Below are 25335 nucleotides of genomic sequence, written 5' to 3'. Positions count from 1 at the left end.
GGTTAAAGGACACTGTTAGGGTTTTTAACTGGAGATTGAGAATTTTTATAAACTAGTATCCCTTAAAATTTTCCAAAGGTCACTGATCAGAAAGTTGCCTATTGGTAGGTTTATGACAAATGAGAGAGATGGTTGGGTTAGCTATAAGGTACAATGGTATTTTAGGCAGCAACATGCTGGGGGGAGAAAGGCTTGGGAAGCTGAGAGCCTGTTGCTAACCCTGAAATAAAGAAGTAGGCATATGCCAATTTTTTCCATTCATAAGTTTGACTCATTTTCTTGTAACCATGACATGTACCAGAAGAGGTTGACCACAGGGCTCAACTCCCAGCACTTCTTTATAGTTCTCGAAGCAGGGCATTGTGACTTCTCCTTTTTCCCCTAAGTGTTACTTTTTCTGAATCACCTTCCCAGAAGTGTCCAAGATGAAAGAGAATAAGTCTACACTAATATGATAATGGATGCTCAGATGGAAAGCACACTGGTTTGGGTAAATGCAAATCCACAAAATGATGACAAATATTTATCCACAGTTTTTAGCAAAATAATCTTTCCTGTAATGGGATTTGACCAGTAAAATATATAGTCAAAGCACTTCCATAAATGTAATTTCTTGATGGCTAAACCACACTTTTGGATACTTCCCTTTGCTGACCAACAAAATAATGGATCTTTTTGTAGACTGAACCCTATTCTTTCTAGGGGAGGCCTCCTTCTCAACTCAAGATTGTTTGCATTTATTTACTCTTTAAAAAACCAAGAATTACTTCTTTTTTTTTTTACAGGAAAACAATTTCCAAAGACTCAGAGCTTGTTGTGTGACGATTTATTGCCATACTCTGTTGCTGCAATAATAACTTGTGATGCTTGCAAATTATTTTCATTGCTTGACCCACCAACATTCCCTGTGGGCTGCAACCTATTCTCTTTTCTCTCACTTTCTCTGGTATTACCCTTGTCTCCCATACTGGTAGGACAAAAAAGTGTAAATACATTTGTGGAGCAATTTTCCACAAATGGGGTTGGTTTTGAATAGAAGGCCCCCTATGTGCCTGTGTTTGCAGGCTGTTCGGGAAGACTTCCCTTTGCCCGAAAACTTCTTATTGATATTTTCATTTAGAGTATCCTTTTGCTGTGTTAAATCTTGAAACCAGATACCACAGAGAGAAATTATTCATCAAAATTTTATTAGACGTTGTATCTTAGTATAAATCAGTTTTCAAAGCCTTTTCTTGAAGAGTTTTAGAAGGCTGAGAAGGAACTCTGAGACACTGTGACTTGGGGTGAGATGACATGGCTGAGGTGGGGTTTGTTAATGGTGGTGGAGAATATACTATGATACTTGTAGGGAAAGAGAAAGTTGTAGGTCTTGGACACAAACTTCGTGATTTTAATTTTGCCTAAAATAATTCCCAAAAGGAATGGGACTGATTAATAAAAATGTCCAACGTGATAGGTTAACAGTCTTGATTTTTACTCCTTGCTCTATTGTCTGTGGGACTTGAGGCACATCACTGAATCTCTGTCTCAGTTTACTCATCTGACAAATTGAGTGATTTGTTTACATCATGAGCCCTTCTTCCTGCTTCAAGTACCCTCTTTTCTACCTGCATGCTGTTTCCAAGTGGAGTTTTCTAGAAATTCTTCAACTGTGGCATTTTTCCTCACTGCAACGTTTAGTAGGTTTCTGTTGCCTAATGATCAGAGTCTACACATTTTAAACAAACATTTAGAGTCCCTCCACCCCCTACTGACCCTATTGCCAACTTTGCCTCAGTTTGCCTTTCCAGGCATATCTTCCACTACTCCCTTACACAGAAACCTGCATTCCCAGCCCCAGTTAAATGGACCTGCTCTATGTCGCATCAATACACCTTAACTTTCACATCATTCTCCCTATAGTACACTGGCTCACAATGCCTCCTTCCTGTCTATCACAGTTTTATGATGTCTCAAGGTCCCATAACTTCCCCCTCTTATCTGAATACTCCAACTTGAAATGACCTTCTCCTGCTCCAACTCTATTCCAAGATCACACATTTGATACCCTGACTTATTCCTATATGTGGAAAGTTCTTTTGTCATAGATGGGTCTTAACACCTCTTCTAGGCTCCAGATTCCTTAGAGCAAGGGAGACATTTGATATTACAGTATAATTCCTTTCTTATCTAACAACTGGTATATGATAACACTATTTATGAGTCCCTCAATGTTATGAGGATGCTATTTTTGAAAATGTTAAACCAACATATATTTCACACTTTCTAAATCATGACATAAAGGATGTTCCCTTTCCACATGAAAAAGGAAAATCCTTATGGCTGCTTGGGATAGAGGTTAAAGTGGAATAAGTAGACTCAGAGTGAATGAACGCTACAAGGCAAGGATGCTACAAAGAGGAAAGAGATTGAGGTGCCATCTCCCTCCCTTTTGAGATTTGATGTTCATGGTAGTCTCTGATCCACTAAGATAATCCTCTCTGAGGTGTGTGGGCAGGAAAAGAATGTCAAAGCGCTAATAATTTCTCTTGAATTATCTGTTTAGCTTCATCCAATAGCTATTGACATGTAGTGCTATCATTATCATTCCACTGTAAAACTTCCTTAAACTCTATAATGTTTTTCTCTTTAATTCATGTTATTTAGTACTGAATTTAAAAATTTCCAATTTTTAATGTTAACTATCTTTTTATGATTAATTTCTAATTCAATCCTGAGGAATTATATGATTTAAATGATATCATTTTCCTAAAACTATTAGCATTTTGAGGGGACCTACGAAATGGTTAATTTTCTATTGTTTCATGTGTACTTGGAAAGAGTATATTTTCTTGGTATATGTGTGTGTATATAAATAAATAAATACACACGTGCATGCACACATGCGTGCACACACACACACACTTTTATCTCCAAGCTTGGTGAACTTGGTGATTTTGTTGTTCAGTCTTCCATATGCATACCATTTTTTAAGAAGCTTGAACTATCAGTTTCTGATTGACCTGTGTTAAAATCTCCCAGAATGGTTTGGATGTGTCAATTTATCCTTGCAATTATGTCAGCTTTTTAAAAAAGTATATTTCAAACTCTGGTGTTAGGTATATACTGATTGATTGTTATGTCTTCATGATGGATTCTTCTTGTTGTTGTTATATAATTTCCCGCCTATATCCCTAACAATGATTTTTCCTTAAATTCTATTTTATCTGCTCTTATTGTTATCACTCCAGCATCCTTTTGGTTATTATTTGCAAGATGTATTTTTCCATTCTTTATTTTAAAATTTTCTGTTTTATTTTCAATATGATTCTTAGAAGCAGCATAAAACTGGGTTAAAAAAAATCCAACCTAATAATATCTGCATTTAATAGATCTATTATTAGCTTTACTATATTTATTTTAATAACTAATATTTTTGGACTTTTTTCTTTCTTTTTCTTTAGTTCTTTTCTTATCACTGTGATTTATTTTGCTCTCCTTTTTTGCCTTTGACTGAATTAAAGCATTTTCTACATTTCTTTTTATTCTTCACTGGTTCGAAAGCTCTATATTTTATTTCTATTAGTAATTACTCTTGAATTTTTAACATGTGTACTTTATATATATGTTTGTGTGTATTTATAAGTGCACATATACATATATATTTGTTTTTACAAATTATATATTACGGCTTTTTTCTGAATATAAAAAGGACTTTTGTTATTCATTTTATACCCTTTCCCTTTTTGATTTTATTGACCAGTATCTTATGATAACTAAATAAAATAAAAACTCATAAATATTAGTTATCATTTTTTTATAGTTAATAATTCAGTTTACAATCATGCTTTGACAATGTCTGTGTTTGCCGTTGGATGTTGCCTTGACCAGCCTCCTGGGCTTTCAGTCTAGTAACATCTAATAGTACCAGCTGCTTGAATTTTCCACCCAGTGGTCACATTTGGAGTTTTCACGGATCCAGTTACTAAGACCTTTAACTTGTGTTTGAACTTGTTGATGGCTTTTTGATTTTATTTCTAAGATATTTTGTCTATGTACTTGGAATAAAATGTTAGTATCAACATGTGAATGTTCTGTGTCATCTTGAGCAGAATCCAGTGCTGTCTCATTTGAACATATTTGCTGGGGAGTGCTAACTCTGCTGAGAGAGCAGTAAAAAGGCAAACCAGCAAAAGTCTTAGACACATTAAAAAGGAGATTAAATCCAAAGAGAAAATGTGAATCGTCTGATTCATTAGTGCTTACGTGGATCATCTCCCCAACAGGGACAGCCTTTCCTTTTTTTTTGTCACCTGCCCTGTGTTTCTCCCTACTGCTGCTTTCAGTATTTAAAGCTAGATCCGACCATTTTGAATAATCAGAACCACATAGTAAAGGGATTTTCTACTTTGGTTACAATGAAAGCAATCAAGGATAAGCCTTGAAGATCTCACATAATTAATCACTTCTTTTCTTTATTGTTATCTCTTCTTAAAAGTGTTTTGTAAAATAATCGTCTATGTTAATGGAACATCTTTCAAAAGAGAGGATATGAAAGAATATCAATTTATATTCTAATTCTAAATATCATGAAACACTTCACTATTTTATTCAGGGAACCATCTCAAACTAGAAACTCATCTTTCAATTCATACTTTTTTTGGATATCCTTATCTATTGCCACACATAATAACAGAAATGTTCTTGTCCTAACAGCTGCTGGCTTCCATTGCAGCATCAGCAAATTTGATAGCAATCCCAGTGAGGGACTGCAATAAGAAAACAGTGCGCCCTTGCTTTGTGAATTACATGTGCTCTATATAATGAGGTGTAAGATGAATATTTGTATATTTAATTATGATGTTAATTTTTATTATAACTTCAGAGATGTACACTTGAAAAATTGACTCCAACACTAATAAAAGCCCACACATAAGAATCTGAATAACCAGGTCGAGGAGCAAGATATATTTGTCAAAGTATTGCCTGAGAGCATTTACTTCTCCTTTCAACACCTATAAGAAGTTAGTCAGATGGATAATTAGGCCATACAATCTTTGCACATTTGCTTATTTAAAAAGAACACTCAGTTAATATACTTTTCTATTGGGAGCTCTTAGTGGCTAATGGGACTTGGAAGTTTAAGCGTTACCCTGGTAAAGTCTTGATTTCTTGGTTCCTTCATATTTGAAGGACTTTTAGACCACTGAAGCAAAGCGAAAGATGCAAAATCAAGGAGTTGCTAATTCTCAAATTGCAAAATTCCTGTTATCATTAAAAGTTTATAACCTCAAAAACTGAAAATTACGTCTGACTCAGACAACTTCTCCCCATAGTTAATTTCAAAAGCTCCGAGAACTGTTGGACTTGGTGACTGAGTCTGGAAGGACATGTTTGCTGATGGAGCCATCTAAAATTAGTTCTATACTTCATCTAGTGTGTGGGTTTGACTTCTGGTCAGAGAGCTTGAAGAGGAGAGCAGGAGAACAAAGAGATTTGTCTTTCTCTAATGTTTTTCAAAAAGTTAGATACTAGATTTAGCTGAATTATATAATGCACCAGGCAGACATTAGCTTCTTCAAGTCACCTTAATTTTCTGTATTTTGTATGTGTGTTTTAAGAGGAGAAAGTTAAGAGGTGTAAAGAAGCTGTTGGATAGAGGTTTGAGTTAACTGTCTCAAATCCTGGGTTGAGACTATATCTCAGTTAGCTATCTTCCATTTAATTAATTGCTATAATGGGGAACTGACTGGGGTTGACCTTGGGATGATACCAATTGTGCAAGACAAAGTCCTTGGTTTCAGACAAAACTAATCTCTTAAGCTGGAGTGAGTATGAAGGAGCCTGGGAGATAGGTAGCAGGGAGAGGGACCTACCATACTTTTACGACCTTTGGAAAAACATTTTTTTCCCTGTCCCCTGTATTTAAGATCAATTACATATGTATACTGGGGACAGGATTTCTCCATGTTGGGCCTGCCTGTAAGATGCTATGGGGATAAGAACTGGAACATGAACGTTGCTTATGAAATCACCACTGGTAAAAAAGATACATTTTTGATGCATTGGTCAGTTCATCCTGGTAATTTCCTTTTTTTGTGTCCACCTCCATTGACTTGACTATTTCCTCAGTTCTCTGCTCTTTTTTCCCTGTGTTTAGCTATTCAGATCTTTGTTTCTCCTTACAATTTTCTGGTATTCATCTTGGCTGCATCTTGGGCTCAGGTTATTATTTTCTCAGTCTTTTCTTCGGTGAATTCTTCATGGTCCTGACTTCATTTCTTCTTTGTCTCCACATTTCATCTCCATCTTTGACCTTTAAACCAACACTGGCACTCCATAGTGACTCATAATAGCAGAAGAAAAGGGATGTGACATCTTCATGAAGTTCTAAGTAATGACTCCACTAGTTATTGTCCTATAAGTTCTCTGGCCTGGATGGACCCTGTAGTTTTTAGGATCAAAATTTTGGTGCCCAGAGTGAACAACATCAGCTAAGTGGTCTCCTTTTCAGAATTGTCTAAACAAGGAGTATGCCATTTTTGTTGCTATTTATTAGAAATGAATTTCTTATTTCTGGAGCCATTTGAGCAGCGACTGGCCTTCCGTTGAAGATGCTGTAGACTTTAGAATAAATGAATGTTTGTGTTAGATCACTTGTCATTGAGTCATCTACGAATCATGTTCCTCATCATCTTCAGCTTGGACTGCCAGCTTTGAAACTGGCCCTTGGATAGAAGGTTCCTACTTCTTAGACTTGCCTCCTAATATTTCTTTCTTACTCACTATCTGCAGATAGTGCCCTTTTTGTTTTTCTCAAACGTTGCAAGCTCACTCTCACCTTAGGACTTTTGCACCTGCTGGTGTTTATGCCAAAGATGCCTTTTCTTGATTTTTTCATGTGTGCTTCTTTCTCATCATTTTGTTACCTGTGCGATATCACCTCATTAGAGAGATCTTCCCAGACACCTTCATCTGATGTTGCTCCGTCCTCCCACCCCAATTTCTTTCTGCCACATCATCCTTAATTATAGACATATATTCTTTACTGTACTTATCACTCTAAGAAATGATCTTGTTTGTTACTATATTTACTGGTTTATTGTCTTTTCTCCCACTAGAATGTGACCAGCTTGAAAATAGAGACCTTATCTGTCTCATCCTCTTGTAAGATTTTGTTGAACTTGTGGTTTCCAGCTATGGCTTTTACAATGCATTATTTCCTAGGAAAACTGGAGTAGTCTACAACTCAAAATTCTGGATAGTACAGTTGCTGCTTTGGGAGTATTAATCTCAAATATTTACATCATAATAGCTTATACAGGTGTATTTCCTCACTCAGCATACATCATTCCTTGTATATCAAAATGTATTTAAACTTAAATAGCCACAGTAAATTACCTTTCTGGAAGTCCAGTATTATGCCATAGCCATATTTACACAATGCCTAGTTATTTTCAGAGCTTAATTTGTATTTTATTTTGTATAATACCCTTAATAGTTGCTATTCATATTTTGGATTGCCATCCATCTGCCCTTCATTTTTAAAAGATGTTTCCCTGTTTTTCTTGAATATTATGTGTGTATGTGTTTGTGTATGTGTCTGTGTTCTATATAAAGTTTTAGCAAAGTGTTTCTCAGAATTTATCTGGGTATAGAGTTGTCAGATAAAAACTTGGAGAGCAGTGAAGAGGACTATAGAAATGTTGTTCTCTCCAACGTTTGTGAGACATAAATTTCATGTTTAATTCAAGATATATAGTATGCAGAGATACATGTATAGGGGTGTTTATTGAAGCATTGATTATGACAGCAAAAATTTGTAAAAAATCCTAAATGCCTATTACTAAGGGATCATTTATATAATTATGGTATGATTATATAGTATATCAAAATGGTGATGTAGATCTATATTATTAATGTGGGAAAAAATCCACTGCATATTATCAAGAGAATAAAAAAATGGTATACAGTCCATCTGCTATGATCCTGTTTTTGTAAAAAAAAAAGATACGTAAACACAAAGACATATGTATATATAAAGGGAAAAATATCTGAAAGTTGGTACTCCTACTCTAGCATGTCAATAGTGATAATACAGGGCTTAGTGGTATTATTGATGATCTTTATTTTAATACTTTTTTGTAACAACCAATTATTAGTTTTATTGATAGAAATAGTAAAGATATAAATATATATCTATATATTAATATGAATATAAAAATGGAATATTCTGTGAGTTAGGTCAAAATTTCTATTACCTGCTAGACACCCAATTTTATTCTATTTCCATTTGAAAGCTGTAGGATTGCCCTGTGGTTTAAGAAGGGATAAACTGGGGAGTATATTTAGCCAATTTTACTAAACCCAGTACTTAGCTTATGTAAGGAAGGAGATTCGTATGTTTTAAAAACTCATGCTTGGCTCAGGGAAATACTCTAGTGGCTACATTGAATTTCGTTACTTATTTCTCCTATCCTGTGGTCTCTGTGTACTTAAGAGTTATTCAGGCTGTGGTTTTATTTCATGTATTTATTAGTATCATGTTGATTCACAGCCACAAAAGTAGATTATTGGATGAAGGTTCTCTTTTTGTCACTGTAATTCACTCTTTCTTGAGTCTAACTATAATACCTTTTCAATATAGTACATTGAATTTTGTCTCAGGAGAAGAATTGCTCTCTGATTTATACACACATCCATTTTTGTTGTCACTCAAATACTGAAATATCTATTGCTCCATTTCAGGCTTTATTAATCTTTTTTAAAAACTCCATTTCAGTGGAATTCTCTGCTACATGCACACATAAATGGTATTGGATGCTTTATACTCCTAGGAAGCATCTTCAACAAGGTTAGAATCCCTGAAGGGGATGAAGGAGGGGAAAAGTCAAATGGGGAAGAATGAAGAGAGACAAAAATCCATAGTGACACGCTATATTTTCTCCTGACTGTCATATTATATTATATTATATTATATTATATTATATATTTTTTACTTTCATAGACTTATGAGATTTTTATTCAGCTTTCTTCACAATGTATTTCTATAAAAATATGGCTTTTTGAGATACGAGTTTCTTTTATATCTTAATTAAAACTACCATTTTTGGTTAAAGTCATTGTAGTAAAAATTTTTTATATCCACTATCCCTTCAGATATTAGAACACTCTTTCCTTTCATTAACAACATAAATTTGAGTTAATCGATTTCCTTCTTTGTTCTTAAAGAGAGTGAAAGCTGCTAATTTTTACAAGAAGAATAAACAAGCTTATACATTGCTAGAAATATCTCGTGCAACTGAAAATGGACACTTTCTTTTTAAGTTAAGACTGGTTTTACTAAGGAAAAAGGAGAGAGAGAAGGAGGAGTGAGGGAGTGGAGAGAGAATATGAAAATGTCTGAGGAACGAGGAAGGAGGAGGAAGAAGGAACAAGCACAACATAGGTTAAAGCATGTTTTCTGGTAGAGACCAAGGTTGGTCTCAACTTCTTAGGAAGCAGAATTAATCTCTTCTGAGCCATCATTGGGCGGCTGTTAATTAAATGATACCACATCTTCTTATCTTCAGACTTTCGTAGCTCTACAGCTAAGTGCTGAACTTGCTTTTTCAACAGATAAGATTTTCCTTTGGCAGCTACCTGTAACGTTCGATGAAAGCTTAATGCTTCAACTGCTTTAAAGTTCTTTTTTTATTCACTTGCCAAGCAAATAAAAGTTGCTTAATTTTGCTGACTAAAATTAGTTAAGTAGTAATAGAAAAGATTAGGAGCTATCTTCTGACTCTCTACTTTTCCACATTTAAAGGGATAAGATATTAAAAGTTGTATGTTATTTTGCAGGAATTTCCAAGCCAGAACCTGTTGACGCTCACACTTTTTTGATGATTAACACTTTTTTGGTTTGTTTCTGTTTCTGCATGATTGGCTTTTTATTTAATTTTTCCGTTTTCCCTGTTTCCTCTCCCATACCGCAGCCAAGCATCATGGATTTAGAAAACGTGGTCCTTTACAATATTTATGAGCAATTCACTAATAGGTCATCCTATGACTTAGGAAATCCTATCTTCTCCAAGATTAAGCCACGAATGCTCGAGATAAGCTCCATGGTTTCCTCTGCGTGTCCAGAATCCTGCCTGGGACCCCAGCCATGGACAGGGAAGGCATTTAGTCACTTAGGAGGAGGAAGCAAGGAAAATGAAAAATTGCAGTGCTTGCTTCCTTTCTGTTTAGTTGAGAATTTGGAATCTATACTCAGGGATGAGAAGCATGTGTTATGTTTAAATACAATGACCTTGAAGAATCTACAATATGTACTCATACTTGTCTCTGGATCATCTTGGCTAAGGAACTGATGAGATACTGGGCAAGGTCTCCCAGAAGCAGCCTGGATTCTCTGCTGTATCCACATCCTGCTTTAGGGGCTTTTATTATGATTTCTTTTTCTTGTTTTTTCACATTCTCCAGAATTGTCTTTGTGGTTTTTCACCCGAATTTTTGTGCATTCCCACATGCTATTGTCTTGTCCTTTGCTTCAGTAAATTCCTCACCCAGGATGGTTTAAATCTAAGATATTTAGTTTCAAGGAGTCAATTTAAGTCTGGCAGCTTTAGTGGACCCCACATACGTATGCAACTCATGTTTGCTTGTCCTTGTTGTCTTCGAAATAAGAACTTTGTGTGGTAGGCTCACACACACATTTCACTGTAAGAAAGGTACCTTGTAACAAACGATATTCTAGATAAAGTCTTGAAGCAGGAGATATTAATTTGGACTGAAAAGAAGAAGAAAAATTCAGCAACTAATATTTTTTACATTTTCATTTTAGGTAAGGCATTGGTGTTAAGCCTGAAGAAATAAGGTTTCTACTACATAAGTTTCCTTCTTTCAAGGAGATTATATTTTAGGACACAGACACAGAAACCATCACAAACCAAGGCAGGAAATAACAAAGTCAAAATCAATGATGGATGCAGGAGGGGTTGGAAGACTTGGAAGAAGGGAGGATGTAAGTCAGGGAAGCCTTCATAGAAGGTTTGGGCTTTTAAGGATAGATTCAAATAGGGAGGGAGGATAAGCGGATGATTAGAACAAAGTGAAAAGTGACTACATTGCTGTGGATTGGTAAGAAAATCAGTGAAGATAGAATATTCCTTTACTCTGATTTAAAATTCTCTCAGACAAAATGCAGGAGGGATCTAGAAATGTTTGTTTGCGCTTCCAAAATAAAAGCATATGAGAACTATGTCCTTTATGTCCTTTGTCAGGCTACTTACATGGGGCTCTTTCTAAGTGAGCAGAGTCAGCTCAAATTCTGCACAAGAGACAATCTACCTGCCAACTCTGGTCTGCAGCATGAGGAGCTCTTTTGCTGATGGGCAAAAGGTATTTTCTTGCATAGATTTGTTTTTCAAATAATGGCTTTTTGCCATCTGACTCCTAGTTCTCTTGAGGTTATGCGTCCCAAATGGCTTGCAACAGGGGCATTCCACTTAACTGCCTTGGCTGGGTCACACTGATCAGGGCTGGAAGGAGAGAATGGAGCGTGTGTTTTTATAAGGCATCCACCATTTGTAATAGCACTGAGAGAGAGTAAAAGAAAAAGATACAGAAGGGAAATGTAGTCAGCAGGGACCTGGCAGACTGGTGCCAAATAAGAGAATGGAAACTTATCCTTTGTGGGATAATATCTATCACTGGAAATGACTTAATCAAATTCATAATCATTGTCATAGGGCACAAATTAACTTGTCTCTGAGGGGCCAACCATTCTGTATAATGGTGCACTCTTACATTGTTAAAAATATACTTTGAGTGCAATGAAGCATAATAAATTGTAAGCAAGTGGAAATGTATTAAAACATGAGGAGAAAATGATTTGCAATGAAAACCAAATATTCAGCCCAGGCAAGAGGTGCCAAGTGAAGTTAAGTGCAAATCCCATCAGTGGAAGCAGCTATGGGCACTAGGATAACATACGAACTTGAATAGTAGTGTGCCAAATGGCCAAACGTTTACCTGGCATGTCCTATACCAGTTCTACTTTTCAACCATCACCCATGGTGGTGGTAAAGCCACGAGGTTTATTCAGGAATTAAGAGATTGGATTGCTTTCTACTTTGACCAAAAAGGAAGCTCTGAGAAAGATTTAGGTAAAAAGCAACCAATCCACCTATCTGTAAGTGTTGAATTCCCGTGCCATAAGTTAAAAAAATGCTGATTGAGCACTCCCTCTGTATCAGGGGCTGTGAGTGTAAGGTTCAGAGTCATAACATAGGTGGGAGGACAAGGCAAATATTGGAAGGATCCACAATGCAAAGGCAGTGAAGAGAAAGTGCCCAGCACCTGTTAGAGAAAGTATTTGTCATGGAGTTATAAGGTGAAGGAGTGAGCCCTCTGGGACAGGCTTAACAGGGAAGCTTTAGAGCATGCTTTATATACACAAACAAGAGAATTAAAGGTGGGGGAATGGAAGAACATACCCAAGCAAGCTTTGCAAGGTGAGAGGGTTTATTGTCTTGATTAAGTACAGAGTTTGCCATGAGGGTAAATGGGAGTTTGGCTGGAGACATAGATGAAATTCACACTGTGAAGGGCTTTGCATAGCAGGCTAAGGAGTTGGGGCTTTTTCTCTGGGTCTGTGGGACACCAACAAACATTTTGAAGTAACAACATGTTTCCAGAAGATTTTATGTAGAACTGAATGTAACGTAGCTAGATAAAGCTTGTGGCATCTGTTAGAAAGTTCTTTCAGGAATTGAGAGATGAGATGATAGGGAAAGTTGAGAGAAAAGAACAGATGCAAAGTAATAGAGAAGGATGACTTTATAGAACTTTTGAATGGAGTGCAAAGCAAGAGAAATAAAATCCAAGAAAATGCTTGTGTGCTAAGTGAAGTTAAGTCAGACATGAAAGGACAAATGTTGTATATTCCTGTTACAGGAGGTTCCTAGAATAATCAAATTCATGGTGACAAAAAGTAGAATAGTAGTTACCAGAAGCTGGGAGAGGAAGGAATAAGGAATTACTGTTTAATGGGTACAGGGTTTCAGTTTGGCATGATGAAAAACTTCTGGAGATTGGATAATGGTGATGGTTGTACAACAATATAAATGTACTTAATGCTACTGAATTGCACACTTAAAAAGAATTAAAATGGTAAATTTTGTGTTATGTACATTTTGCCACAATGAAAAAGATAGAATCTACAAAAAGAAAGAAGAGGCTCATGGTTTGAACATAGTGATTAGAAGATTGATGGACTGAAGAGAGAAATCATGAGTAACCAGTGTTTGGGACCTGGATACGGCTCGTTTCAGTCATACTAAGTTTGAGGAAAGAGAATATCCAAGTAGAAATTTTTTCTGGATTTTGCAAAGTTATCAGTGGTCATAGTGGGCTTAGAATAATGGCTCTATTACAATGGAAATCTGTTAAAGACAGTTTCCAGCCAACTGTCTCCCACATGTAGAGAAATTTCTAGTCTAGATACATGTTCTAGAGTGAGAGGTTAAGATTCTTCCCTAGAGCTCTGTCAAGGAAAGGGAGGAGAAATAGTTTGAAGGGATCATCCGTAGGTGTTTGAACCCTTTAAAAGGTTCAGATGTGGGAGGATGGAATCAAAAAGGCCGTATCAGGACAAGGAACAGATATATGTGGCGATTTGTGTTCTTAGAATGTTGATATTTAAATATATTTTTGTGGATATGTTATGTATATGCTGACTCTCAGTGCATGCATTTTAAGGTCCTCTTGGTACATCATTTCTCCTTTGTATGTAAATGGTTGGCTTGTCTCCTGAATAAGCCAGGATTATTCCTCCAAGTGTAGCTAGATGATTCCTTCTTAGCTCCAACCTTATTGCAAAGGGAAATACAGATTTACTAGAGAACCTTGAGTTAACTTCTGAATTGATTCTGTAGATTCAAAAATCTTGGACCTTCTAATAACTGGATTTTCAGTGTCTGGAAACTTTCTCGGTGGTCATAGAAAGAGATATCCAGCAAAACAGATGATTGACAATGAATTTTTTAAATTTTGTTGAATATTTTGAAAAGTATCTCCCATTTATAGAATGTACTGTTAGACATAGTGGCAATGAATCATCTTTGTTAATTGTTTTGTGTAAGCTCTTAGAGCATATTGTTTTTAAATATATATAATTTGAATCATGTACATGTTTGATTTTAAGCAATAAATACTTTTTAGTCACTAGGAACTCAAAGAACATACTATTCTATCACTGAGAGACAGATTCATTTTAAACTGAACTTTAAATATACTTGATGAGTTTCTTTATGTTTAACATCTTTTTGTTTTCACAATTTGAAAATCATTGCTTTTATTTGCAGGTTTGAATCCTGGTTCCACCATGGCTAATTGGGTGACAGTGGACAACCTACTTTCTGGGCCCCAGTTTCTTATGTGTAAGATATCTTGTAGGGTTGTTGTAAGAATGAAATGAGTTAATATTTAGTGTCTGACAAGTGGTAGGCATTAAATGTTAGCTATTATTATTGCTGTTATCAGAGAACTCATGAGACCTAACTCTTACTTGTACCCTCCCCTCAACCAAATTTGTAAGAAACCAGAGGCTTATCGGTCCAAACATTAGCTCTGTAACAGGGTTTGTTATGTGTTGAGGTATTGGTATTTAAAACTTTAAGATTCAAAAAAAATTATTATTTTTTTTAAATCAGACCTTCTGCTAGTTGCATCTATAGGCTATATTTTAAAAATCTTATCTACAATACATTGCAGATGAATAACCTAAGGCTCTTAGTTGAAATAACTTCCGTAAGGTTAGATAGTTCTAAGTGGCAGATTCAAACACTGGCCTCTAACATGAATCCAGTGTTGTATCTGGTATGCTCCTCCACCTTTGACACAATTAACAAAAGGTGAGCTTGTAGAGTCACTTATGTGTTTGTGGATATTAAGGAAAGGTGGTTAAGCAGACGAGTCATGAGCTATAGCTGATCCTTAAATATGTTTTGTTAGCCCACACTTTTTAAAAAAATCAATTGTAAATGTTTAAAATCTACACACATACATAAGAATCTAGATTTCAAAAATCTCTGGGAGTCAAAATAGCTGACAATACTTGCACACATTCTTGTATGGCAATATTTGGTTGGAATAGAGTAGTGGCTCCATCTCTGGTTTACTGAATTCTCCAATACTTTTCCATCCATCCTACTTCATGCATTTTTGTTATGTGTTTGGCCCATGAAGGTATCTTAATTTATGATCCTTGAAATAAATAGTGCAGAAACAAAAAATTAAGGACTACTAACTGAAGTATGGGTTCAGAGTTTAAAACAAAATGTTAAAAAGTTCTTAACCAAAGTTGAGCTCTATTCTATTCTCAGTGGTAAAATGGACTGATGATATTTTCATGGCTTTGATTACTAGAATCATTTCTAATTGAGAAGAGAATAGGATTAAAGGATTCACAAAGCTTTTATTATGTTTTGCTGTGTCTTCAGAGCCAAAGTGGAAAAATGGCAGGTGGTTTTGGGATGTGCTAACAATTAGTCCAGGAAATTCAGGCCAAAAGCTCATCAAGTGATTTACCATAGTGGCTTTCCACTAAAGGGAATCCATTTAAGTGAGGTTGATGGGTTGTCTACACTGTTTGTGCCCCTGAATGAGTTAGATCTATCACAGAGGGCACTTTTAGATAGAAAGAGCAGCGATGCTTTAAGGGCACATCAGGGTGTGTCCTCTGAAGCCAATTAAACAGAAAAGACCATGGTACCAACCTTTTTCCACGGGGCATTGATCACTTGTGATGAATTGATGTTTCATGTATTGTACAGCTTGGCCCAACTCTTTTGAAATTCTGGAAATACTTTTTTAGAGAAAGAAGGAAAGGGGGAAGTATGGAGGCTGGAAACGCACACAGCCATTTGCTTTGTTTAGACACTTTCCTCCCAAAAGGGCAGTAAACATGCTTAGCTTATTTTATGGCCAGAGTTTTTTTATGTTTGTGCCACTCCATTCTCCGGATCCCCTTTTGCATGTAATTCCACTTCGTCCTGCAGTAGCCAGGTGGTGCTGCTGGGAATGATGTCGCTGCTTCAAACACGACGATTTGGCTCCTTCATTGTAGCACTGTCAGATGTTTTGCCTTCCAGAGAAGGGGATTATATGGGATCAGGCACCACTCCAACATTTTATCTGTGTTATATGCATTTGGAAATGTATCTCAAAGTTTGGATCTCCATTTGAATGTGGGATAGAAACCTAAGTGAACATTCTTCTTTTACAGTTTCCTTCTGACTGATTGGACTTGCCATGCTGCGTTCTTTTATCTGCTTGTCCTTCTTGTGCCCCAGAAATTCCCCCAAAACATATGATATTGAGAAGAAAATATTAAATATATACAGCAGCATCATGCCTTAAAAAATCATTATTGGATTATTTACATACCTTCCATTCAATGATGTTAGCATAGTATGTTGGTCTGGAATTGAAAATATACTCAGTATCACCTACATTGCCTGTGCATTTTAATTTGGGGGTTACCTGTCCAAACCCTCTCTCTCAGAACTCTGCCAAATATCATCCATCATTCATACCATGACTGGAATTTCCATCTCTATTATTTCATTCTCCTGGTATAAACAATCATGTCTTGGGTAGCTAGCATCTTCCCCTGGCATTTAGCTCCCATGCAATGTAGGAAAAAAAATTCACTCTATAGGGCAGTCCATTGTCCTCCATTTGTAGGCACTCTTGGTCTGTAAACTAAAATGTTTAATTACTAGAATATAGTATAAGAAAACATTACGTTTGCAAGCCTCATAATGTTGTTCATGGATTTACACTTTCCCAGTTGCATGCATGTTAACCTAGATTACTCCTAGTTTCCAGAATGAGGGCAAGGGAATGTTATAGTGCCATTTCTTCCCTTCTATTTCTGTTTGAAAGGGCTCTGTTACCATTTTCTACCCTTACATCATCAGATCTTTTCTTGGGCTTGAGGTCTTCTTTGTGAGAAGAACTGTCTGGGGCTTTCTCATTCATTCGATGTTTTGGTTTATCAGGGATCAGCCAACTATGGCCCTTGGGCCAAATCTGACCCATTACCTTTTTTTGTAAACAAAGTTTTATTGAAACACAGTCACACTCTTTTGTTTATATATTGACCATGGCTGCTTTTGGTCTACCATGGCAGAGTTGAGTAGACTTGAGTAGACTACAATTGCAGATTTGCTAGAGACTAAATGGTTCATGACACCTAAAATATTTACTATCTGGTCCTTTGTGAGCAAGTTTGTTAACTGCTGAACTGTGCATTCATTTATTGAGGGTGTAAGATTTTACTATGTGCTGGATGCTATAGATCCAAGTAGAAAGGATGTAATCCTTTCTCTCACAGAGCTAACAGTCTTGTTGGAGAAACAGACCATCAGCGACAGCTTAATCACAAAATATAATAAATGCTCTAAAAGTGAATTTGGTAGATGCTTAATGAGTGTAGAATAACAAACATGTCACTCTGCTGGGAGGGCCAGAAGATGTAGTTTACAAAAGGGTTTCATGAAGAGGCAGTCTTTGAATTTTTGATTTGCAATTCAAAGAGAAATTATCCAGGTGGAGGATGGGAGCCCTAGGCAGCATTCCTTGCAGAAGAAGAAACATGAGTAAAATCACAGATGAAGGAGAGAACAGGATTTCTTTGGGAAACAACAAATACTTTAGTTTGGCTGAAGCCAAGGTCCTGAAGAACTGTCACCAGCTAAAAAGCTTGTACTATGTGGCGTTATTGGAGTTTTTAAAATGGTGTAATGGAGAACAGAGGGAAGGGGAATAAGACTAGAGGCTCGTTTATCTTGCTTGTGTAGATACTTATAGGGCTTCTCGACACATTTACCTTTCTGATCTTCTCTAGCTTGGCTATCATCTCATCTATTTGCTTGGGAAGCTCTTCTCTTTGGGGAAAGCAGGGGAAGAAAAATTTCCATTCAGATGAAATCACTATTATCTCACTTCAAGTTGGCATGTTTTCTTTGAGTGGGAGTGTTTTTTTGAAGGAGAGGAGTTGGGTTGCTTTTTTTGGTCTTTGTTGCAAGGAGAAAGCAAGGATTGTCTCCCAATAACCCCAATAAGGTTCTGTGCATGGTGGAGAATCCTAACAATTCTCCATGATTATTACAAGACAGAAGGAGACTATTCACTGAAAGTATTAGATCAAGTGGCAAGACCGCTTACATCCATTGCTTGCTTTACTAGTGTCTGCCAGTGCTTTTTGATACTTGAAATAAGTTTCTCTTCCCTCGGCTGTAGGAATTAAGCAAATGGAATGAAAAGAATAACCTTTCTTTGGTGTGGAAACTGCTCTGACTCTGTTTAATTAAAATATATTATTAATTAGTAGATAACACTAATGGAGATTAACACAGCCAGTCAATTTATTTTCCTTCCATCAGAAACAATGTTTTTAAACTTCTCACTATGGTATTTATCTTTGTTCAACTTCAAATCCCTCTCATCCCTCTTTGAAGTTGTAAAGAAAAGTATTGCTATCACACAGCAAAGCTCAGAAATACGGTTCCAAATCCCTGATCAATTGGGTTATTCAAAGGGTAACGATAACTAGCGTTTACATAGAACTTTCAGCATAGAAAGTGCCTTTGACATAGATTATCTCATTTTACCTTTGAAAACTTGCAAGGTGGATGTTATCCCTGTTATCTCACAAGTTGGAAATGGTGGTTTCGTGAAATTGACTGTTTCCCTCAAGATCTTGTATTTGGTGAGCAGCAGAGTTCAGAATCAAAACACTAACTTCAGAGTCTGTGCTTTTTAAATTCTCCTGGACTGATTTTTCTTTTGCTGAAGTAATGCACAGATGTAACCAACAATGTCAGAAGCAATCGCTCCTTACCATCAGAACCAGTCAAACGGGAAGGATAGGCTTCTAGACGAAGTGATGTTGACCACCTGTGCTCACTCAGGCAGAAGATGCACTGCAGAGATTTTACCCCTTTCTGGTCGCAATGAACTTTTTCAAGTCAAGCACAGTCCACGTCAGAGACAGCACAGCTTCTAAACCAAAGTCAGCATTCAAACTCACTTATATAAGTCTCTCTCTCTCTCTCTCTCTCTGAGTGCTGGGACCTGTCTCTAGACTTGCAAAGTCTTGGAACCCCTTGGGTATTTCTTTATTTAAGTGACCTCTGTACACTTGCCTTGTCAATTTGACAATTGCAATTAATTCAGGGAACATTTTTTTGAGTGCCTATGTTGTGTTAAAAACTCTGCAAAATGACCTAGATAGAGAATTGTATAAAAGAGTAGGCTTACAGTAGACTCTTGATATTCAGAAAACTTCCCTCTTTGCTGCCATCTTGGTCCTGGACTCTCCTGGCTAACGCTGGTCTGTTGTAGCCCACATTCCTGTGTAACAGTATTGGTGATGATACCCTTAAAAAGACTTGGTGCAGGTTTGGCGCTGATAGGTGCCATCACAGCGAGGCTTTTCAGATGGTTTATGAGTCAAATGTCTGTAAGAATCTTAGAAATTATCTTCAAAGTCTAATGATCATCCTTGGGCTTTGAGGAAGGAGGACAAGGCTATGGGGAAGGGACACAAATGAAAATGTTCTCTCTCTTTCTATTTTTTCTCTTTGGTCCTTTTCCCTGACTTGCTCGGTCCATGGTTCCTGTCACTCTTTTTACAGACCAATGTTGATCTGTGATCACGTTATCCAAGTCTTGGCAAAATAAGGAAAATGTGTTTATAAAGTTTCTTTTTGGAAATTATGGTTGTGGTCAACAACAGTTTTTAAGGAAAACAATTGCTTGGCAAAGTGAAGTTTTGGGGTCTTTTTTGGATTCATTACAACTTTTGGGGCACTTTTCCTGGTCCGTTAAACGCAACTGTCTAGGCACTGCTGCTTTAGCTTGCCAGGGTTTACACTCACTGAATCGGACAACCATCTCTGCCCTAGAGTCCCGGACCTAGACGTATGCTAATGACCCTTTTCTAGGCTTTTAGTCTTGAGTCTTTTACTTTCACACAGCAATAATTATTGTCAGGGATGCCATGAATGGTAGAGCATGGTGTGGACTGTGACTCCAGGTGGTGCCATTTACATGATAGTCTGTTTTAGTCTATGATAATAGCATCCCTGGAGTTGTGCAGTGCCCAGCTTTCCCAATCTTATGTGGCAGTCTTGACACTCTCTGGCATCATTGTGGTCATAATGTGACTTCCATCTTCCCCATGATTAGCTGCTTCTTGCCCCAGGCTCTCCCCATTCCCTCTTTGTACTTACTGATGCCTTCTCAGGTCACTTTATTCCTGTGACTAATTTAGAATCCCTATTAAAAGTTTATCTAAGGCTTTATGGCTAAGAAGAGGAGATATTGGACTGCAGTGTTGGAAGTGGTAATCACACTGTTTATTTTCGAAGTGTTTAAAGGAGGCAGTATGAAGAATGAAAAGAACTTGGCCTGATGATTGCTAACTGTGTGAACTTGGGTAAGATGCTAAACTTCTTTAGAATTTTAATTTACTCTTATGCGGAATGAAGATAATGTGCATTTTGTAATTACTTTTCTTTGGGTAAAGATTAAATGAGATAATGAATGGAGAATGTTTGAAACAGGGTCTAGCACATACTAACTGCTCAAAAATGGAAGTTATCTTCTCCTCATCATTCTTTTTGTCTTGTTGTTGAAGCTCTGTTGTTTAATACATTAAGGACTGTTGTCTTCTTGATAGATTGACTCTTTCGTCATTATGTAATGCCCCTCTTTGTATCTGGTAATTTTCTTTTCTCTAAAGTCGACTTTATCTGACATTAGTATAGCCATGCAGCTTTCTTTTTTCCTAAATTTTTATTTTATTGAGAACACAATAGTTTATAACATTGTGAAGTTTCAGTTGTACATTATTATTTGTCAGTCACCATATAAATGTGCTCCTTTAGCCCTTATGCCTGCCCCCCAATCCCCTTCCCCTCTGGTAACCACTAATTTATTCTCTTGGTCCATATGTTAGTTTATCTTCCACATATGAGTGAAATCATGCTGTGCTTGTCTTTCTCTGTCTGTCTTATTTTGCTTAACATAATACCCTCAAGGCCATCCATGTTGTTGTGAATGGGACAGTTTTGTCTTTTTTATGGCTAAGTAGTATTCCATTGCATATATATACACCACGTCTTCTTTATCCAATCATCAGTCGATGGGCATTTGGGTTGCTTCCACTTCTTGGCTATTTCAAATAATGCTGCAATGAACACAGAGGTGCATACATCTCTTTGAATTATTAATTTCAAGTTCTTTGGATAAATACCCAGTAGTAGCATAGCTGGGTTGTATGGTATTTCTATTTTTAATTTTTTGAGAAATCTCCATACTGTTTTCCATAGTGGCTGCACCAGTTTGTGTTCCCACCAGCGGTGTATGAGGGTTCCCTTTTCTCCACATCCTCACCAAGATTTTTTATTTTTTGTTGTGGTGATTATAGCCATTCTCATGGGTATAAGGTGATAACCTAGTGTAGCTTTGATTTGCATTTCCCTGATGATTAATGATGTTGAACATCTTCTCATGTGCTTATTGGCCATCTGTATATCTTCCTTGGAAAAATGTCTGTTCAGATCCTCTGCCCCTGTTTTGATTGGGCTTTTTGTTGTTGTTGTTCAGTTGTGTGAGTTCTTTATGTATTTTGGAGATTAATCCCTTGTCACATACATGATTTGCAAATATTTTCTCCCATTTGGTGGGTTCTCTTTTTGTTTTGTTCCTGGCTTTCTTTGCCTTGCAGAAGCTCTTTTGTTTGACAAAGTGCCACTTGTTTATTTTTTCTTTTGTTTCCCTTGCCCAAGTAGACGAGGTATTTGAAAAGATCCTTCAAAGGCCAATGTCAAAGAACGTACTCCCTATATTTTCTTCTAGGAGTGTTATGGTTTCACATCTTACCTTCAAGTCTTTGATCCATTTTGAGCTAATTTTTGTGTATGGTGAAAGATACTGGTCTGCTTTCATTCTTTTGTGTGTGATTGTCCAGTTTCCCCAACACCAGTTATTGAAGAGACTTTCCTTTCTCCATTGTGTGTTCTTAGTTCCTTTGTAGAAGAATAGCTGTTTGTAGATGTGTGGTTTTATCTTTGGGCTTTCAATTCTGTTCTGTTGATCTGTGTGTCTGTTTTTGTAGCAGTACCATGCTGTTTTGATTACTATAGCTTCATAGTATATTTTAAAGTCAAGGATTGTGATGTCTCCAGCTTTGTTCTTTTTTCTCAGGATTGCTTTAGCTATTCGGGGTCTTTGTTGCCCCCATGTGAATTTTAAGATTCTTTGTTCTATTTCCATGAAGAATGTCATTGAGGTTATGATTGGGATTGCATTGAATCTGTAGATGGCTTTAGGTAGTATGGACATTTTAACTGTATTTATTCTTCCAATCCATGTGCATGGAATATCTTTTCATTTCTTTATGTCATCATTGATTTCTCTCAATAATATCTTATAGTTTTCATTGTATAGGTCTTTCACCTCCGTGGTTAAATTTATTCCTAGATATTTTATTCTTTTTATTGTGATTCTAAATGAGATTGTATTCTTGCATTCTCTTTCTGTTAGTTTGTTATTAGAATATAGAAATGCAACTGATTTTTGTAAGTTGATTTTGTACCCTGCAACTTTGCTGTAGTTGTTGATTATTGCTAATAGTCTTCTAATGAATTCTTTAGCGTTTTCTATATATAAAATCATGTTGTCTGCAAACAGCAAGAGTTTCACTTCTTCATTGCCTATTTGGATGCCTTTTATTTCTTTTTCTTGCCTAATCATGCAGCTTTCTTTTGATTGGTGTTTTCACAGTATATATATTTTTTAATCTCTTTGATTTTAATCTACTATTTTAGTGTATTTTAAATCAGTTTCTTGTAGACAGCTTATAGCTGGGTCACTAAAAAAAATATTCTGATGATTTCTATTTTAATTGGTATATTTAAACCATTTATATTTAACGTAACTTTTGATATGTTAGGATTTAAGTCTGTCACTTTATTATTTGTTTTGTGCATTCTTTTTGTTTTCTGTTTCTCTCTTTCCCTTTTCCTACCTTGCCTGAGGGTTACTTGCATATTTTGTAGTGCTACATTTTGCCTTATCTGTAGTGTTTTTTAGTGTATATCTTTGTACAATTTTTGAAAATAGTCTTCTCAGTTGTTGCTCTGGGGATTACCTTATATTCCCCTTTAAAGACATATTAATTTATAGAAAATCTACTTTGCATTCTCCTGCCCTCCCATTGGGTTCTGGGGAGAAAAGAATACATATTCAGTGATACTCATAAATCTTCTCCTCAAGGAAATGTGTAAATTCTATACTTAAGTGTATATTTTAAATACAAAAATAATATGTTGTCAAAAAATTGGAATTTCTTACCACTACTTGACATTCCCCATTGTATATGCTTAATTTTTGCTATTTATCTACACATAAGATTATATTCTCTTTTTTCAGTAGGATTTCTTATTTGATTCATTTTCAGTGTTCAACATCCTGAGCACTGGTGGGTTTATTGACCAAATTTTAGAAACCACGACAGCTCAGCAAACAGAGATTGTTTCCTCCAAGCATGATCTATTTAGAGTCGTAAGTAACCTCTCCTGAATTGTATTGCAATTATTTCTTTGCTTTTAAAAATATTATTGCTACCTACTTATGTCTTCCTTAACAAAATAATTCTGTTTTGCCTGATTTTGAACTTTATATAAATAGAAACATACATTTACATTCTTTTGTATCTTGCTGCTTTTGCTTAATATTATGGCTGTAAACTTTATTCATGTGGTTTTAGGTAGATATAAATCAACAAGAAAAATATACACAATCCAACAGAAAATTGGAAAAGACTTGAACAGAGACTTCAAAACAGAGGAAATTCAAATGGCCAAGATTATATTAAAAAGTGTACAACCTTATTAATAATCAAGAACATGTAAATTAAAACCTCTGAACAATACCACCATAATCCTGCCAGATTGGAGAAAAATTAAAAGTGTAACGGCACTGTGTATTGATGAGAATGAAGAACAGTAAGAATTTTTATACGCTGCAGGTGGGAGCAAAATTTGGTACAACCATCTTAGAAAACCCTCTGGCACAATGTTGAGCAATATACCAGCAATTCCTCTCTTACCTATATAATATGGAAACACTGTGGTGCATGTAAATCAAGATTCTTGTAAGGAAAACTTATAGGAAGATTATTCACAGTTGCTCCAAACTGGAAGGGACTGGGTAAAGCAATTGTAGTAGATTTGTAAAATGGAACGCTATATACAGCAACAAAAATGGACCAGTGACATTCACTTTCTGTTTCAGTGAATCAACTTTGTCTCTTTCTTATCCATTTTATCAGTTTTTCACTATGTCTAGTGACATTTGGGAAGTTTTTCCTTGAACTAATATAATCTATAGAAATGTTTCATTTTGTGTGTTGCAAACTCGACAGTTCACTGTATTTATGCTCACTTCTTACTAAAATAAAATCTAAATGATGTGTGGCATTTTTTTTCTTTCAGCTCAAAGAACAAAGCAAAGTAGAAAAGTGTGGTGCTCTCAGCAGGTCAGCCCAATGCAATCCTGCCTTTCACACACTATGACCCCTAACTTTTGAAAAGGTCATTGAGAATTCCAGAAAACAAAATGTAGCAGAGATCAAGCTAGCAGGAAGAATTCATCTAAAAGGGAAAATACCATTTGGTGTTTATTTTGGCATTATTTTGAGAATCTATACCTGAGTACATTTGAAAATAAATTGCTTTCGAAAAATTTGTGGTACAGGATAAGAGCTGGTGAGTGCATTTTGCAATCTTAGTCTTTTTTTTAAACAATGAAGGATTAAGGAGGAATAGGGAAAAGGTTAAGAGCTCTATGCCTGGCCCCTCAAAGTTCTGGTGGAGCACTAAGCATTCTACAGCTGGTTTAGAATTAGGAGGTTTCCTTCAAAGCTTATGGAAAGTAACCTGCTGGTAAACCACAGCTCCCGTTAGTGTCAGTCTACCACTGCTCAAATGGCAGTGTGTGTTTTCAGAGAGGATTTTACATAACTAGGCACTGCAGGTCTGGCAAAGCCCTGAGACAGAGCCTCCTCAGGTCTTTTCTAACCTATCAGCAGTAGAATAGCAATAGCAGCCGTTTGCTCACCTGCTTTTGATAGCATTTACTAAGCTTTCCAGGCCTGAGTGCCAGACGAAATGGCAGCATACCAGTATTATAGGTGCATTGGAGACTTTCAATTACATTTCCAAGGGAGAATTTGGCTTTCATATCCAACCTTCCTTTTTCCTCCAGCTATAAAATCACTATGGTGCAGAGTAA

General features: G+C 36.3%; 1 long non-coding RNA gene across 3 annotated transcripts in view; it reads left to right on the top strand.

Annotated features, from left to right (window-relative positions):
• The window catches only part of LOC103558016 (uncharacterized), a 76975-nt gene that overhangs the window by 30567 nt on the left and 21073 nt on the right, over positions 1-25335 (top strand). For 2 of the 3 annotated variants that reach the window (XR_011527550.1, XR_011527548.1), the window contains exons 3-4: positions 11247-11364; positions 14331-14405. This is a non-coding gene — a long non-coding RNA (uncharacterized lncRNA). Of the gene's footprint in view, positions 1-11246; positions 11365-14330; positions 14406-16252; positions 16385-25335 lie in introns of those variants that run through there. The other variant, XR_011527549.1, reaches the window with a different exon arrangement.

This window comes from Equus przewalskii, chromosome 15, assembly GCF_037783145.1.
Source record: "Equus przewalskii isolate Varuska chromosome 15, EquPr2, whole genome shotgun sequence".
Classification (NCBI taxonomy): domain Eukaryota; kingdom Metazoa; phylum Chordata; class Mammalia; order Perissodactyla; family Equidae; genus Equus; species Equus przewalskii.
The sequence above is the reverse complement of the archived record's forward strand: the minus strand, read 5'-3'. Positions and strand labels throughout refer to the sequence as shown.